Raw genomic sequence first — 17250 nt, 5'->3', positions numbered from 1 at the left:
TTAAAATGTACTCAAAAGCTGAGCCTTTCTTGAACACATCAGAAATTTCACAACAGCTGAATTTCTGCTATCAGCACAATATCCAGAAAGATCTCATTTCTTGTGTTTATTCAGCAAGTGATCCTCTGACTGTTTGTAGCTGTCTGCATCTGCTATGTTTCTGCTGTGCCTGTGTACACACAGATACACATTGAAAAGGGAATTTTGTGTTATGTTTGTCGTGACAGTGGCCTGGTACATCCACAGGCTCAAAGAGATTTTATCCAGCTGTCAGAGTAACAAAGAAAACAAAGAGAACTGAAACAAAATTCAGTGCAGTTCCAAAACACATGAGGGTGGCTGGACAGAGAACTGGGGCACATGGTTACTCTGGGGGGGAAGGGAGAAATCTGGAATTTCACAGTATTTCACAGTATTTTTTTAGCACATCCCAAGGGCGAGAGTGGGAAAGCCATTACTTGGCTCATTGATTTCAATGACTGTTTTGTCTGTGTGTAGAATATGAATAGACACAAGTGAAAATTTCCAGAAAAATAAATAAATAAATAAATAAATAAATAAATAAATAAATAAAAAGCTTAGGTATTAATGAAATTAGCATAAAGTTTATGAACAAAGCTACCAAAATAGATACACTGATCAGAAATTGAGGCATTTGGGTATTTTTCTATCTGTAATGGTTACAGAGATGATTCCTGAAGGCTTTATTCAGCGCTTTGCTGAAACAATGATAGCCATGAATTGCTTGTCTGAAAGTAAGAAAACCATATACCTCTGTACAAGGATGTTATCTTCTGCCAGTTTGCACATCTGGTAACCTATGGGTGTTCAGAAGTGCACAAAAGCAAAGAGATGGGCAAGGTAGAGAGCCAACCTTGTGGAGGGGTTTACACTTTGCACCAACATTTCTTAGAACTGAAAAACAATGCCAAAAAAACCTTCAGTTGTTTCTTTTTTTCCTACACCCATCTGATTAGGCATCCACAGTATTCTTCATAGTGAAACATAACAGTGGGGTCTTCTTTCCCTTTCCTTTCCCTTTCCCTTTCCCTTTCCCTTTCCCTTTCCCTTTCCCTTTCCCTTTCCCTTTCCCTTTCCCTTTCCCTTTCCCTTTCCCTTTCCCTTTCCCTTTCCCTTTCCCTTTCCCTTTCCCTTTCCCTTTCCCTTTCCCTTTCCCTTTCCCTTTCCCTTTCCCTCTCCCTTTCCCTCTCCCCATTTCTCTATTTCCATTTTCCCTTTCCATTTTCCCTTCCCTTCCCTTTCCCCTTTTAAACCTTTCCAGAACTCTGAAATACTTTTAATTTCAATGTCATCTATAAAAAACATACTTAATAAATATTATTTGATCCCACCAGATTATTTCATCTGTTGAACGGTTTAATCCTTCTACCTAAGTATATGGTAGTATTATAAACTTCTTGAACTTTGTACAAATTCAGAAAGCTCCTGAAAGACTCGAAAAATACATAAAGTTATGGATACAAGGATGGATACATAAAGATATGGATACAAGCTTGAAATAGAATATCTAAAATAGAGTTCTGCTAAATTAGCTGTTTTTCCTGAGTTATTAACCTGAGCCCAGGAAAGAAATCATAAAGATTCAAAATACTCTGTACAAAAGATGAATGCTTGAAATATTCTCAGCTGTTGAAACTTTTCAAAGCATAATCCACAGAGTAAATGTCCCTAACAATAGTGATGACGTTTTAATCTTTGGTAAAATTTGGGAAGTACACAGGAAAACTCTTGCTGTGATATTTAACTGTTTGACAGCTATTAATCGAACATTTCACAATGCCAACTAGAAATTGAATGAAGTAATGCTATAATTACTCCTCCAGAAAATGCAATAGAGCCAGAGCTGAAACATAACAACAAAAAAATACCACAAACAAGCTTAACATAAATACTGTAAGATCTCTTTGTTGAAAAATCTCTTTAGATACCACCGGACATTCTGTGGAAAGGGTGCCTTAACACTACTTCTCGTCTGATCAGCATAGGTGGAACCTTTGTGTTGTAAGCCAGGAAAATCATCAGAGTGTGATTTCCTCTAAAATCTGTCTCCTCAGTGACCTTACCCAAAGGCTGAACCTCCTAGAGACTTCCATTCATGATCAGTTATAATTTTACCAGATTTTTTCTCACTGACTACAGGATATAAATTACTGTCTGCCTCCTGCTTCAGTCTAAGTAAAATATCATGTGTGAACAGCCATGGTTAATGATGACCAGATGCCTGGATCTCAAACTATGACATCTTTCTTAGGACAATCTTCGAATACATACTGCCTCTAACATCATCTCCCTTGTTAACCTTGGGTAAGTCCATTGTGGCAAAAATAAATAAATAGATAGATAAATAAATAAATAATCTGCATTGTTAATTTTGTATCTTCAGCTTAGGCTATCTAGAGTTTGAATTTTCAAATCTTCCTAAGCCCTCGTAGAAGCTAGAAGGAAAAATAAAGTTTCAGTATGTTTTAAAATCAGGCCATGAGTGCTTGAATTTGTGGTAGACTACCTTAGGTATAAAAATGAATTGTTGAAGAGCAACAAAGGAATGGTGCCAGGGAACCTTCTGGAACACAGGGAACCTTCTGCATGGATGCTCAAATAACCCAGCTACATATTGTTGCAATATTCTGTCAGGTTCTTGCAGAAAATAAACAGAAGGGCATATGAGTAAAGAGTAGCTCTGTGCTCTTCAAGAGTTGTGCAGATGAACAGACATGAGATCCTCTGAAATTATTGGCTTTATCTGGAAAACATGGAGTTGCTCAGCTGAAAGAGTCAGGCAGACACAAAAATTAGTGTTTTTCTATAAGCTGTTTGAAGTTACTCTCTTAGGAAGTAGTTCCCAGGAAAAGAAAAAAAAAATAAATGTATATACAGAGAAAAATACAGCTGTGCTCCTCAAGAAGGAAAAAAACCTCTAAGTAAAAGGTGTAGTTGTGCTGCCCATAAGCCAATCCTACCATTACTTCCTCCACCAGTTTCAAAATAGAAGTTTAAAATAGAAAGCAGACCAGCCTAGAAGATCCAGCAGTCAAAGATCATCCTACATATAGAGATAACTAAGTGGAGTAAGATGTGCATCCGTCTGCTAGCTGTTTATGATGGTGTGGTGGTTTTACTCGGGTGGGAGGCTGAGCTCCACCACAACTGCTCTCTCACTCCCCCTCCTCAGAGAGGAACAGGGAGAAAATACAATGAAAAGTCCTCAAGAATTGAGATGAGGATAGGGAGATCGCTCAACAATTATCGTGACAGGCAAAACAGACACAGCATAGGGAGATAGTAAGACATTGCTTATTACTAACAAGCTAGAGAAGTGAGAAACAAATGAAAGAAACCAAAAGCACCTTCCCCCCCATCCATCCTCTTCCACCTCCTCCCCCCCGAGTGGTGCAGGGGAATAGGGGAATGGGGGCTACAGTCAGTCTGTAGCACTTCTTTGCCGCCGCTCCTTCTTGGTCACTCTCGGCCCCTGTGCTGTGAGGTCCCTCCCATGGGATGCAGTCCTTGATGAACTGATCCTGCATGGGCTTCCCACAGGCAGCAGCTCTTCAATAACTGCTCCAGATATGGGTCCGTACCACGGGGTCCATCCTTCAGGAGAAAACTGCTCCAACCTGGCTCCCCCATAGGCAGCAGCTCCTGCCAGATTACCTGCTCCTGTGTGGGCTCCTCTCCATGAGCTACAGGTCCGACCTGGAATCTGCTCCAGCAGAGGTATTCCACAGGCCATAGCCTCCATCATCCACCTGCTCCACCATGGTCTCCTCCATGGGCTGCTCCACTGTGGTACACCATGGGCTGCAGGGGGACATCCTGCTTCACCATGGTCCTCACCACAGGCCGCAGGGGACTTCTGCTCCGGCGCCTGGAGCACCTCTCCCCCTCCTTCTTCACTGACCTTGGTGCCTTCAGTGCTGTTCCTCATTCCTCTCACTCCCCCAGCTGCTGTGTAGTGCAGCGTTTTTGTCTCTGTCTTAAATATGCTCTCACAGAGGTGCAAACAACATCACTTATTGGCTCGGCTCTGGCCAGCAGCGGGACCCTTACATAACATGGGGCAGCTTCTAGATTGTTCTCACAGAAGCCACCCCTATGGCCCACTGCTACCAAAACCTTGCCACGTAAACCCACTACAGATGGTTAGAGTGTGCATCTAAAATCAGTATGGTGCTTCCATATCTTTTTAATTTTTTCGTCTTTGAAACTAATATTTTAAATAAACAAAACCATCTCTGAATGCAGAAGTGAACTTAAGAAGTTTGCCACAAAACAAAAAAAGCTATGAAAACCCTAAGCCTACAAGTCTGATCTTGATTCCAAGAAATATGTGGCATCATTTTGTACTCCATTTTATTAAAGAAGAGCAAAAAACTGTGAGAATGCTACTAACTAAAAATAGTAGTGTGTCATTTTTGCATACCAAAGGGCCACTAGTATTGTCTGCTAGTTTTGTTTTGATTTTCATCTATAAATTGTTTCTACATTCCTTAATAAGTGTAATTATATCCAATTCAGATACTTTAATCATGAAGCCATAATCTTCCCAATTTAGTTCCTGGTTAATGATTATACTGGATGGTGTTTTATAACTGTTCTGAGGTTTTTATTTTGATGTAGAATTCTAATTTGATTCTTCTCAGTATATGTGTTGTCAATATTATTTATAGTTAAATTAAAATTCTTAATAGTAGAAAGCCAGTGAGCATAACAAAGCTTGCTGTTAAGAGTTCCACAGACAGCTAGAATGATGGTCAATTATGTAGGTTCATCACGCCATGGAAAAATGCCATCATTTGGAAGCTCTTTCCCAGAAAATTAATTAATAAATTAGTGTCAGATCATTATCAAACACTTTTTATAGTGTCATGTGTAACAGAAATGGGCTATTATTAATATACTGTAATTGAAAAGTAACTCTCACACCAAAACTAATCATTTAACTGGATTTAGTAAATAAAAGATTTTCCAGGAAGAATAAAATTGCATTGAGAGCTACTCAGATTTGGTTATTTTCCTCCTATACTTAATCTCAATGAGAAGGCTTTATATACTTGTCTCCAGCCATTGAAATACATAGTAAAGGGAAGAAAAAAAAAGAAAAAAAAGAAAAAAAAAGAGAGATAGAAATTATCAAGAGAAGAATATAAACCTTTACAAATAAATCATCCCATTTGCAGTTCTAGCAAGACTCAGCTGTGTTGGCATCCTCTCAGATGTCTGCAGAATGGCATGTATTTTTTACCAGGTGTTAAATGACCCCTGTATTGAAAGCAAAGAATTATAAATGATACTCAAAACCATGAGGAAGGGTATTCAGTCCACCATTATAAAAAGAATACAAGTTGGAAGGACTGATAGTTTCAGAATAACCTTCTTGATGCACTCTGCTTCCTCTGTTGGAAGAAGCAATCACTGTTTGAAAGAAATTCATGAAGTCTATCATTCAGTTAAGTTTGGAAAGTACCAAAATAAAACACCAAAGAAGAAAGATGACCATCACACTATAATCACTGACTCCTCCAATATCAAGTGTTACACTTTTATCCTGCTTTTAACTCCACAGATTTTACATATAAATTATGACTAATAGAAAGGGCATGTCTTGCAATTCACCATGGATGTGTGGTCAAACTGGTGGACAAGTAGTTCAATCAGCACATGTGCCTAGACTAAGAGCTGACTGCTGGATTGGAACATTCTAGCCAATAGCAGTATAATCAACAACCTGTCAATTAACACTGTCATTGATTAAGACAGTTAAATTAACTAGATGTCATACTTTTTGTATACTAAAATTTCGACATACTAAATGTCAAACATTTATTCTTATGTCTTTTTCATGTAAAATGATGATGATGATTGATGATGATGATGATGGTATCATGAATAGACAGAGAGAAGCACAATATGAGTGAGTTCATTAAAAAAAGAAAATGATAGAGACAAAATGGTTTTCTTTGGGTTAAGACTTCAAAGTAGTTCCTGAAAGAAATGTAGTCCAATTTAATCTATACAGAGAATTGTAGGTGTGACCTGTAGATGTGAATTCCTGAGCTTTTACTGGAGACTTAATGTTCTAAGGACGGAACATGCTGGATACCTTTCAAGAGTCAAAAATGTGCAAAATGTTGGTAGCTGGAAATCAAAAATAAAGTCAATAAACCTAGTAGAAAAATTAAAAATAAATAATAATGACCAGAAAACATACAGGATTGTAAAGTATGTGTATCCCTCCTGTCTGAGGGCATCAGGAAGCTGAGTACATGTATAGCCCAGGATAATAGATTTCTGTCCTGCAAGCAAATCACCTTCAGATTAAATGAAATTTCCATATGGTTCTGATGTAATTTTTGTTCCACCTGATTTATGAGACTTTCCTGGATGAGATAAAGTTAAAACTATGCTCTGTACAGAAGAAGTAAAGAACTGGTAATCATTGTTCAACAAGACTTTTACTGTGCCAGTGTTTTCTCTTAAGCAGGAAGACCTAATGTTGAGATTATTCATAGTTCATATATTTGAGTGAAGTCAAATAAAATAATTTTTACTTTTAATGGTAGCCTGTACATCCCATTTGAAATCTGTCTTGATACAGGCCTTATAATAATAACCTACGGACAACATATCCCAATTTCATGGGGATTGAACAATTGGGGACTGAACAATTCTATTTTATTTTATTTTTTATTTTTTTAATTATTTTTTATTTTATTTTTTATTATATTTTTTATTTTTTTATTTTTTTAAGAGCTTTTACTAATCAGCTAAGTGAAAAACATTACAACAAATAGTTGTACAATATTTGCCAGTGCATTTCCTGTTACAGAATATACCATAATCTTTAGCCCAAATGACAGTTATATAGGAACTCTACATAGAACCACTATTTTGAAAATGCACATGCACCCGATCAGTTACAAGACATATAAAATCATTATTTAAATTACAGAACTGTAGAAAAAAACACCCTTACTTCTCATATCCTCACAGAAGCCTCTCCAGTCAAACACACTCTTAAAAGAGAAACTGATATGAGGCTGCAAGAGCTGTCTCCATTAGACAAATAAAAAGCTGCTGAGGAATTCATCCAGTGTGGAGACTTCATGAACCCCTACACAATTAAAAAATAATAATAATAAAAAAGCTAGTAGTCAAGTGATTACTTGTTTCAGTAGAATTTCTACTGACTTTGCAAAAGATGTAGACTCACTCTGGTGCCTGCTTTTTCTTCAAGAGGGAAGAAATTTCCAACTAATCTCTTAATATAGAAACCATGCAGAAATTTCTTCATATCAGTTATGTTCCCTTTGTCTGTTAAGTGCAAACAAATACTCAGATCTGTTAATCTCCTGTGATTTCAGTTGTGTTCTCTGAAATTACATGCCAACACTGTGAGTGACATATCCACCCTCTGGTAATTTGTCATTGATAGATTATTCTGTAATTAAAGTTTCAAGATGGATTTCCTTGTACTCAGGAAAAGCTGGCTTTACAGTTTTTGTCTGGAGACAGAAGGTAACTGCAGATCTATAAGTAAATGTCACGTATCAGAAAGATAAAGATATACATTCATTTATATCAGAGTAAAATGCAAATATATATAAATAACATTTTTATCTATCTTATATACATAGAGAGATGTTAACCCCCAAATGTAAACATTTTTCTAAACTAAAAACACTGACGCAAATCAATGTACATTTCAGTAGAATTGTGTTGATGTATGTCTGTTCAACACAGAAATATCTGATCCCAGGACTTCTAATGTTAATAACAAAATCAATCAAGTGTCACAAAAGTGAATAGAAAGACAGCTATGGCCAAATTTGAAAACAGAATTAAGAAGCACAAAACTGATTAACACTGCATAACTTTCAGACCACTTGAACTGTACAATCTCTGTACTTTTTGTTTAGAGAGAGTCTCAAGGAAGTATTTCTATAGCACAATCTGTTCAAGTTCAACACAAAATGAGATTGCATACATGCTTATTTAAAAGATGGATGAAGTAGGAGATGGAAGACCACAGTTTTTGTGTGTCTAGCACACAGGGATTCAAACTCATCTCCTCAAATATTGAAATTACCACTAGGTTATCAGCTACTTTTATTTTCATTCATGTATTGTGGAATCATGTCCCTGTGCAGGGAAGAATTTTAGACAAAGAAGACCAGAAAGCAAACAAGCAAAAAGACAATATGTCTGTAGCTGCCAATTTACTTCACAGAAATGTCACTCTGGAAATCTGTGCAGGGTTCTGAGCACAAGCAGTTTGTGAGTGCCTCTCATAAGCTTAGCAAGGTCTGCTTTAAAGGTCTTTAGGAGCAATGGGAGCAAAAATCCTGTAATTTTGATGGGATCAAGGGACACCTTTTACGTGTCCTAGTGACTTTCGTTTTTTAATGGAATAGTGAGACACATGCACCCTTTACTGAATCTAGCACCTCCAGCAGGGAGTGGGTCAGTCTCTGAAATAACCTTTCAGCTGAGGTACACTCTTGTCACTGACATCTCTTGGAATAAAGTCTTAGAATTAAAGTCTTGGAATAAAGTCAATATAAATATAAGCTGCATATAGGAAATCATGGTACCAGATATATAATCTGAATACACCACTGATCTGATGTACCTTTCTAGCACGCACACACACAAGAGAGAGGTAATATGTGGTTATTTTATTATTAGTATTATTATTTATTTATTTATTTTTAAATCAGGGGCTATAAGTTCTAAAAACCAAGAGCATGTTTACTCAAGTTCATTATTTGCCTAGCCAATCCAGACAAGCACTTCCTAACAAAAGAACCCAGTGAATTCATTTCTGAGTAGCAGCCTGCTTTCTTGCTTGCTTCTTTTTTCTCTTGCGTGATACAAGGTAAAGAGCTGGGAATAAAAGCACTGACAGATTTTCTTTTAATACGCAGGTGTGATTTAGGGGTATTATATTTGCTTTTGGTATACTGTGAATCATACAGGTTTGGAGTGCAAGGGTTCCACAAAATGCAATGAGTCAAATGTTTAATAAATATTTACCTCACTTGTGCAAAACTAAATAAACTATTGGTCCAGAGTACTGTAACCCTTCATTAAAAAATGTAAACTAGCCCCCACAGGACACGTCAGATTCTCATGCATCATATGAAATCCAACACAAACATTCAGGAGTAGTAGTATAATTTGTGGCATTGTTAAAATTGCTTCTCTCTCCTCCTTCTTTACAATTCTTCTAATAATGTGTTATGTGACCAACAATTATTATTTTTTTAATGAAAAAATCAAAAAATATGTGCCATGGAGACTTGAGAAAATTACATAGTTATTAGGAGAGATGAAACCTGTAACTCAACACAGCATATTTGCTGTGCAAGTTACCTTTATTTACTGATGTCAAAACCAGTACATATTATATACATATTATATACACATAATTACATATTAGTAATGTCAAAATCCTAATTTATACCTTGCTTCTTTCCAGCTTCCTTCTGCAGTTTTATACTGTGTAAAAAAAAAAAAAAAAAAAAAAAATTGTCATCTATTTGTCAATGGTATTCATGAGTTAAATAAATAATTATAGCACACTTGTAGCTATCAATAAGTGATTATAAACAACTTATTGATGTATGGACTATGCAATAAAGAGCTGCTTATTAAAACATATATTCATCTTTCTTTGACCTTTTAATTAGAATCTAACTTATAAATAATCCCCAAGCAGTGACCTAATCCCTTTTATGAGGTAGTCTTAACTCTCTAAGGTGTTTATAATTTCCAGAATGCTGTAACCATGTTCACTCTGTTTTGCACATCAGAAACGTATTACTCCCATATTCTTTTGTATTTGCTGCCTGGCTTCCTCCATCTCCTCACAATTCTGTTTTTCACCATTCTTTTCTGAACATTCATTGTGCTTCACTTCAGTCAAGGACCCTGCTTTAATTTATACTGGCCACCTCATCCAGGAGTCATTCCATTCTGTTGAGACAGTATTTTTGTTGGAGAAAGGGAAGGGAAGGGAAGGGAAGGGAAGGGAAGGGAAGGGAAGGGAAGGGAAGGGAAGGGAAGGGAAGGGAAGGGAAGGGAAGGGAAGGGAAGGGAAGGGAAGGGAAGGGAAGGGAAGGGAAGGGAAGGGAAGGGAAGGGAAGGGAAGGGAAGGGAAGGGAAGGGAAGGGAAGGGAAGGGAAGGGAAGGGAAGGGAAGGGAAGGGAAATTAAAAATGTGTTTTAGATTATTGGACTGTAGACAGCAGCACAAAATAGCTTATAACCCGGTCTGGTAGCAGTCTGAAAATAGTAGGCTTCAAACATGGTTTTAACATAAGAAATATCCATGAACACGACTTTATATTCATAAAACATACATGCTGAAGATGTTTTAAATCTTTTGCTTTAACTAGTGAACAGAAATGCCTAAGTTATCCTTTTCCTCATGAAATCTATAATGGTGCTCTTTTAAGACATGCTACATTGTAATTACTACTTTGCTACTGCAGTGTACTTTAGGGAATTGTAACTCACAGAACAAAGGTATCTTGCTTTTAGTTGCTGAACAGGCAATTAGTTTGCCCCAGAATGGCATGTTCATATCCCAGCAGCCCCTTGAAAAAAAAAGAGAAAAAGGTCTCTACATCATATTCTGAGCTCTCTCCTGTTTCACAGAGAGTCTGAGGTTCCCTTCACACATACTGCTGTTGTGCATTTGTCACTGAAAAATCAGAATAATAAAGCAATATTACATTCCTGCTTGTCAATTTCCATACCTTTTCCACCAAAGGAAATTTGCAGGGATCAGCTGTGGCAATTTGGGGATATCAGCACACAGGTTGCCTTTTGTATGGCAATACCTTTGCCTTAAACCCATACCTTTTTAAGGAAGGTAGTGGGTGCCTTCCTGGTTACTTGAGGAGAATTTGTCCAGAGCCCTGGCATTTAATCTTGTAAATCCTCAGATTTTCACAGTCTGGGGGTAGCTTTCTCAATGAACAGTGTTCTTTCAAGGGATTCCTGCAAAACTTTGCTTTAGCTGAATGTTACCTCCATTACAGATGTTTCACACAAGAATAAAGCTGAAATGTAGAAATGAAAAAGAAACTTCTGGCAATGGAAATAGTTAAATTTCTTAGGAACAATGTTACAAAAATAAAAATATTATGAAAAAAAAAAAAAAAAAAAAAAAAACAGACATCAATCACCTTTTCTTGCTGTCTCCTAAGATTTCTTGACAGTGTATCTTGGCAGGAAAAAAAGTCCTTCATGCCTGACTCCTACCTTTTCGAACTGACCTCTAAAACTAACATGGAAAGCTGGCAGCGTAGCCCTCTTCACCCCAGCTCTATTGCCCCAGGGACCATCTACATATTCTTTTTCCTTTTGCCTATATTAAAACATCCTCTCCTGTATTTCCTTTAATCTCATAATTTTTCTTCACCTTTTCATGCAGCAGAGATGCAAGTTTTAGATTTATACTAAATACATTAATTACTAATGATCTTTCCTTGTTCATTGGGATGGGTATGTGAGACATAATGCAGCTGCAGGGAGGGGGGTCTTTCATCTTTACTTTGGGTTTACGGTCCCATGACATTCCTTAATTTCAAATTCCTCATAGTTTAAATGACCTTCCTACTGACTTAAATGTTTTCAGGACTCTTACTATGGAAGGAATAGGATAGTCCCCTATATAAGTGGCCTGAGGATTGTCCTGATTTGCTTCCTTATACTGCAGACAAGGATGCCTGTGAATTAGAGTAAAACTTGACTCGTTGGCCTTTAGTGGAGCCTAGATCACAGGTATAGGCATGCAGCCTTTTGCTATGAAAAAAATGGAAAGCTTTCTGCTCTGGAACATGCCAGATATCTTAATAATTGAAGAGAAACAGCAGGTCTCCATGGGGTTGCAAAGGGAGAGGAGCTGATAGTTTAACTTTTCAATTTGGTACATATACAGTTGTGTTCTAGAAGATGAAATATATAACAGCTATTATACACATTGACCAAACAGAATGTTTTTAAAAGTACTCAATCTCAAAGAATAGATGCTTTGAACATATTTATATAACAAAATAATTGTTTATTCCCCCAGGTAAGGGAACCGTTCTGTTCCAACAGATTGTCAGTTATTCTCGCTCTCTCTCTCTTTTTTTTTTTTAATACAAATGTCATTTCACTATTTCATTTCTTATTTTATTTTTCCCTTTATTTATTTTATTTTAGTCTTTAATAGTCTCTAGATTGTCAAATTCTTGCATACATGCCTGTATTTTAAGATCAATATTGTGCCTCTCATTTGCTCAATGTGTCTACAAGACATTAAATCAGAACACTTGTTTTTCTCACTCCATCAAAGCCAGGTGTCTATCCACAAGCCATTCCCCACCAGTCATACAGGCCTAATGGGAGGAATTCTTAGTTTTGCCCTAAATATCCAAGTATTATTTTATATCATATACTTTATTTTATTGTTCAGGGCAAATTCATGAGTCTTAATAAAATAACAAAAGAAACAATAATGACACAACAACAACAAGAGTGCCCCATTGACAGAAATGCCTTGCATGTGGATATTTCAGTGCTTTGCCACAGATTTCCAGGAGGCTCAGATGACAGCAGGCAATTGCAACTCCCATCAAAAAAAAAAAAAAAAGCAGCAACCCCTTTTAGACTTTCTGCAAAGTGCTGATGTGTCCACAGATGCAGCGAACAAACAACTTGCTCTCTGAACAGCTGAAACAAGCTGTGTCAACAAGACAGAATTTGAATTATTACATGCTGCTCTTACGTCTCAGGAAGCAGAAGAAGGGAGTATATGATTATGGCCTAGAGCTTGTGGTTAGGGAGGGAGTAATAGTAGCTCTTCAGCATTAGTTGTTGATGGAAAACATCTGCTTCCTTTCCCATCCCCATGAAACAGGCACTTGGGAAATGTTCCCCGATGGTATCTCTCTGAACTGGGTCAGTCCTCTCTTTGGAATTCTTATGCAATATTTGAATACCCTGGGAAATCACTGAAGATCAGAATAGAAAGCAGATAAGAATCCCAGGAAGCCTGCATTTCCACATTACCTCTGAAACATGGCACACGGCCTCTAACTATATGAAAAGAGATGCCAGCACTACATCAGTACCTGTTACTACAGGAGCAAGCATAAGCAGTCCTTTCTTCTTCCCTGGGGGAGGAAAGGGAGAAATCCAGATTCCTGCAGTGGTTACATCGGAACCTATCACAGCCCACCTTGATACTAACCATCTTTGACCTCAGCGTATTAAGCTCAGTGGTCAACTAAACCCACATAACAGGTGGGATATGGCCACTGAATGATACTCATGCAGGGGTGGAAATTATTTCCTACTGATTATAAGCACCCCTTCTTTTTCCTGGTCATATTCTTTCTTTTCAGGCCTAAAATTCATTCATGTGCTTCAAGGTAAACCATACAACTTATCATTATGCAAAAATGTAAGGAATGTGATGCAAAAGAGTGATGGTTTTGCTTAGCCACTATGTTTTCAAACTTTGTTACCAGCACATTTAATCTACCATACAAAAAGTGATCCAAGGTTGTGAAATAATGATTGAAAGAGAATATGGCTATTACAGGAGAGGCAATTTTTCATTTCAAATCCAAATTTAGCCAAAAGGGTGGCAGGATTGATTTCATGGTTTCACAAAGCAGCACTCATGAAGGAAGGAATGTGGATGTTCCATTTAAAGAATCTCTGATTTCAGAAAACATAAATATAATGAACAGTCCCCCCACTCATGTTTTAATCTTTCAGATTTTGAAGGGAGGCATATTTGTATATATAAAGTATATGTGAATATACACACATATATATAGTATGTATTCTTACAGATAGGAACATTACTGAGTCTTACAGATAAGCATGCAAAAAGATAACAAGCTTTCTTTTATGTTCCTTAATGATATACATACAGGAATCTTTTAGTGTATTGTGTGAGTTTATATGCAATTAGTAGATAAGTGAGGTGAGGGAGATAAGAATTTTATTTCAAGGTGCCTTTATTTTTATGTGTGTAGAATGTATCAGTGTTAAAATGTCTATATATTATAGAGTATTTTATTCACATTGTGTGCATGTCAGACTGGTTACTATAATTGTGTTCCAGTCTCAAAGCAACTTGGTTTAAAGCCTTAAAAGATTGCGGTAAAGTAAATCAGGAAAGCAAGTCTTAAAGTTTCCCAACATAATGGTAGAAAATATGATAAAGCATCTCTTCACAGCTAGAGCATCCAGCCATTATATTTCATAAATCCAAATCTGTATTACTCACATTTATTTACAATATTTTTGGAGAAATCTGGCACCCAACCAGAAATACAGTTTAAAAAGCAATAAATGTCAGAGAAAAAAATCTCGTCTGTCATCAAGTGATAAAAGAAGGAGTTTGCTAAATATGTGGTGATGAATTAAAATATTACAACTAAGGCAGAGCCTATACATAATCTTGGAAGAGAAATTCTGGAGATGAAGAGATACTGCGGTACAAGCTAGCTGTTCTGTAAATAACAAAATAACATACTACAATGAGACATCTGCTTCCTCTTAAAACAGACAATTGTATATTCCCATACTGTATGCATTTATTTACTTAAAATACATGGTTTGTTTCATTTATCTTTAGGTGGTTTAAAATATTAATTAAAATTTGTATGGAAGGTATGAAACGGGAATGAATTTGGAGTAGCAGATTCTGACTCCTGTTCTGTTCCTTGGTCTGTGACAAAACAATTTAAAGCCACAGATTTGTCTGCCCTGATACACGGAAAGTAATGGAGAATCCTATTCCTTTTCCTACTCCTATTCCTTTAAATACAGATTCATCTCTCTTGATTCAGTGGGACTATTGATCATAACTGTTGTTCACTAAAGTATAAATCCAAAATAGTGTTTCAGGAGCAAAAACCCAGGCAAACTACCTATGCTTGAAGATGGGATTACAAAAATTTCTAATACCTATTCCCCAAATATTGTTAGTCCAAAAGGGAATCAATTTTTAAGAGAAAATTTGCCTAGACTGCTTGCATCCTAGCATAATAGGTTTGGTAATGTGTGGCAGTGAATGCTGTAGCTGCCCTTGAAACTACCTCTTTCAGATGGGCTTCAACATACTGCAGTCTCTTCTTAAGGTGAACTGCACATCCCTAAACTTTGGCTTAATCAATCACCCAAATTTTGAAGCACTGATAAGCAAAGGCCTTCCAGTGTCCATAAATATGGAATTTCTCTGCCTGTATTGCTTGTACAGCCCAATTCATCAAAACAATTCACACTTTCAAGATCAGAAATATGATCATACAAAATCTAGTTTTTTTACCCACATTCTTTTACCCAACAGTATAGCAACAGAGCATTTTATTCATGATCTAAGGCATTTGTATTGTTTTCTCAATAAGACTATTTGATTAACTTTCTACTATCTGAATACATTTTCTACTTGTCCAGTAAAAAAATATATTTTTGTCCTGAAAAAAATATATTTTTTTTCAGTTAGACTGAAAAAATGGACTGGGCTTCTGTTCCTCATGCCACAGACCCTAATAAAAACTGGGACACTCTATGGCACAAAAGTGTCAGCATGCCACTCCTACAGCTACTCCAGCCAGGTCACACCAAAATATCCTTGATTTGTTAGGACCAGCACTTCTCCTGTTAAGGTTGCAAGAGAAGGTGACGATACAAGCACTTATCATTAGTAATGTTCTTGATCCCCTACGTATCACTCCTCTCAAATACTTACCATTCTCTGTATGGAGTTTGGAAGCAATATTTTTTACCATGGTTGCCTTGACTGCATCAGTAGCAGCAGATGGTCTCGTCTTTGGACAGATCAAGCTGAGTCAGCTTGCTACAAGCACAGTATTTTAACCTAACATTTTGGCTTACCTGAAAAACAGAACCTGTGCCTTGTGTTTCAAAGCCAAGGGGAGAAAATAGAAGTGTGGACTCACAGAATCTCCTCCTGAATATGTTGACCTACCTCAGACAGCATGACAAGCAGATTTTACAAGCCCTGTTTTCTGACCTGGGCTGGTTCAGGAGAATGCATGTGAGGCAGGTCCCCTGCTGAAATTGTTTCATTGTGCATAAAATAATTGATTCTTCACAGAAAACAATAACTGACCATAAGACAAGTTTAATACGATGGTGAAGATGTGGCCAAGGTTGATACACCAATGTGTGCTAGAGTAGACTGAAGGAATGCTTTAAGGCCAAATAGAAGAGTCACACATTTGATGATAGCAAAACCTGTTTTCCTGTATCTCCTATATTTAGAATGAATGCTTTTATTAGTAGACTGACAGGGAAAGCTGTATCTTCCCTCTGTGTTCTATTAGGAAGGGTTAGAATTAGACTCCTACTTCCATGGAATTAGGTGGACCACAAAATAGAGTCCTGATCCTGCAATGAAACTCCAAAACCCCAGCAAGGGAGCAAGTACAGAACATAACCTTATTTGCAACAATTCCCAATTGCCTTATTCTTACAGTGTCTGAGGTGAGTCACATTCTCAGATGTCTGATTTGCCACATGTGTGTTTCAGGACTGCACAAGCAGCCTTGGAACAGAAGCCATACCTGTGAATTCCCCTATATTAACAAGATTTCTCAACACTGAGGCCATATTGCTGAACATTTCAGTGTCCAAGCTTTTCTGTGGTTTCAGCCCTGTGCCACATACAAGGCAAATGATGGAATTATGCAAGACACAAAAATCATTTCTAGCCTGTTATAAGATTGCAGAAGTAAGCATAGCTATAGCTTTATGTCTAATATTATTGCATCCTAATAATAAGAGGACTTACTGCACTAAATAGATACAAATTCATGAATGCTTTCCCATTATTTTCTTATGTAAACAGTTTCTGCTGCTGTCACAAAGGACAAAGGGAAAAAATCTGTGCAATAATGAATGAAGGGCAAGCATTCATAATCTATCGCACTCCATTAAGATGAAGGCTACACTGAAGAAATATACTCCCCCTACCCCCAAGATAGTACAAATGCCCATATCCAATGGGATCAAAACTCTGACAGCTTTTACACTGCCTTTTCTGATACCATAGACAATGCTGCCTTGACAGCCTTTGTCAAAAACCTATCCCACAATAAGGGCAATAGGACAAGGAACTGGTACTTTGAATGCTCAGACATGAAAAAGCAATTTCAGTTCCCTGGAGGTATTTCAGAAAGTCATTAAAGAACAT

At 37.0% G+C, this 17250-nt stretch overlaps 1 long non-coding RNA gene across 1 annotated transcript in view; it reads right to left on the bottom strand.

Moving 5' to 3' along the window:
- Positions 1-6543: 6543 nt before the first annotated feature.
- The window catches only part of LOC137860629 (uncharacterized), a 35591-nt gene continuing 24884 nt past the window's right edge, over positions 6544-17250 (bottom strand). Inside the window, exons 6-7 of the long non-coding RNA XR_011099109.1 lie at positions 10542-10621; positions 6544-9522 (exon numbers count right to left, since the gene is read on the bottom strand). This is a non-coding gene — a long non-coding RNA (uncharacterized lncRNA). The remainder of the gene's footprint in view (positions 9523-10541; positions 10622-17250) is intronic.

The sequence above is a fragment of the Anas acuta genome, chromosome 1 (assembly GCF_963932015.1).
Source record: "Anas acuta chromosome 1, bAnaAcu1.1, whole genome shotgun sequence".
In the NCBI taxonomy this organism is placed as follows: Eukaryota; Metazoa; Chordata; class Aves; order Anseriformes; family Anatidae; genus Anas; species Anas acuta.
This window is presented reverse-complemented; position numbering and strand designations above follow the sequence as displayed.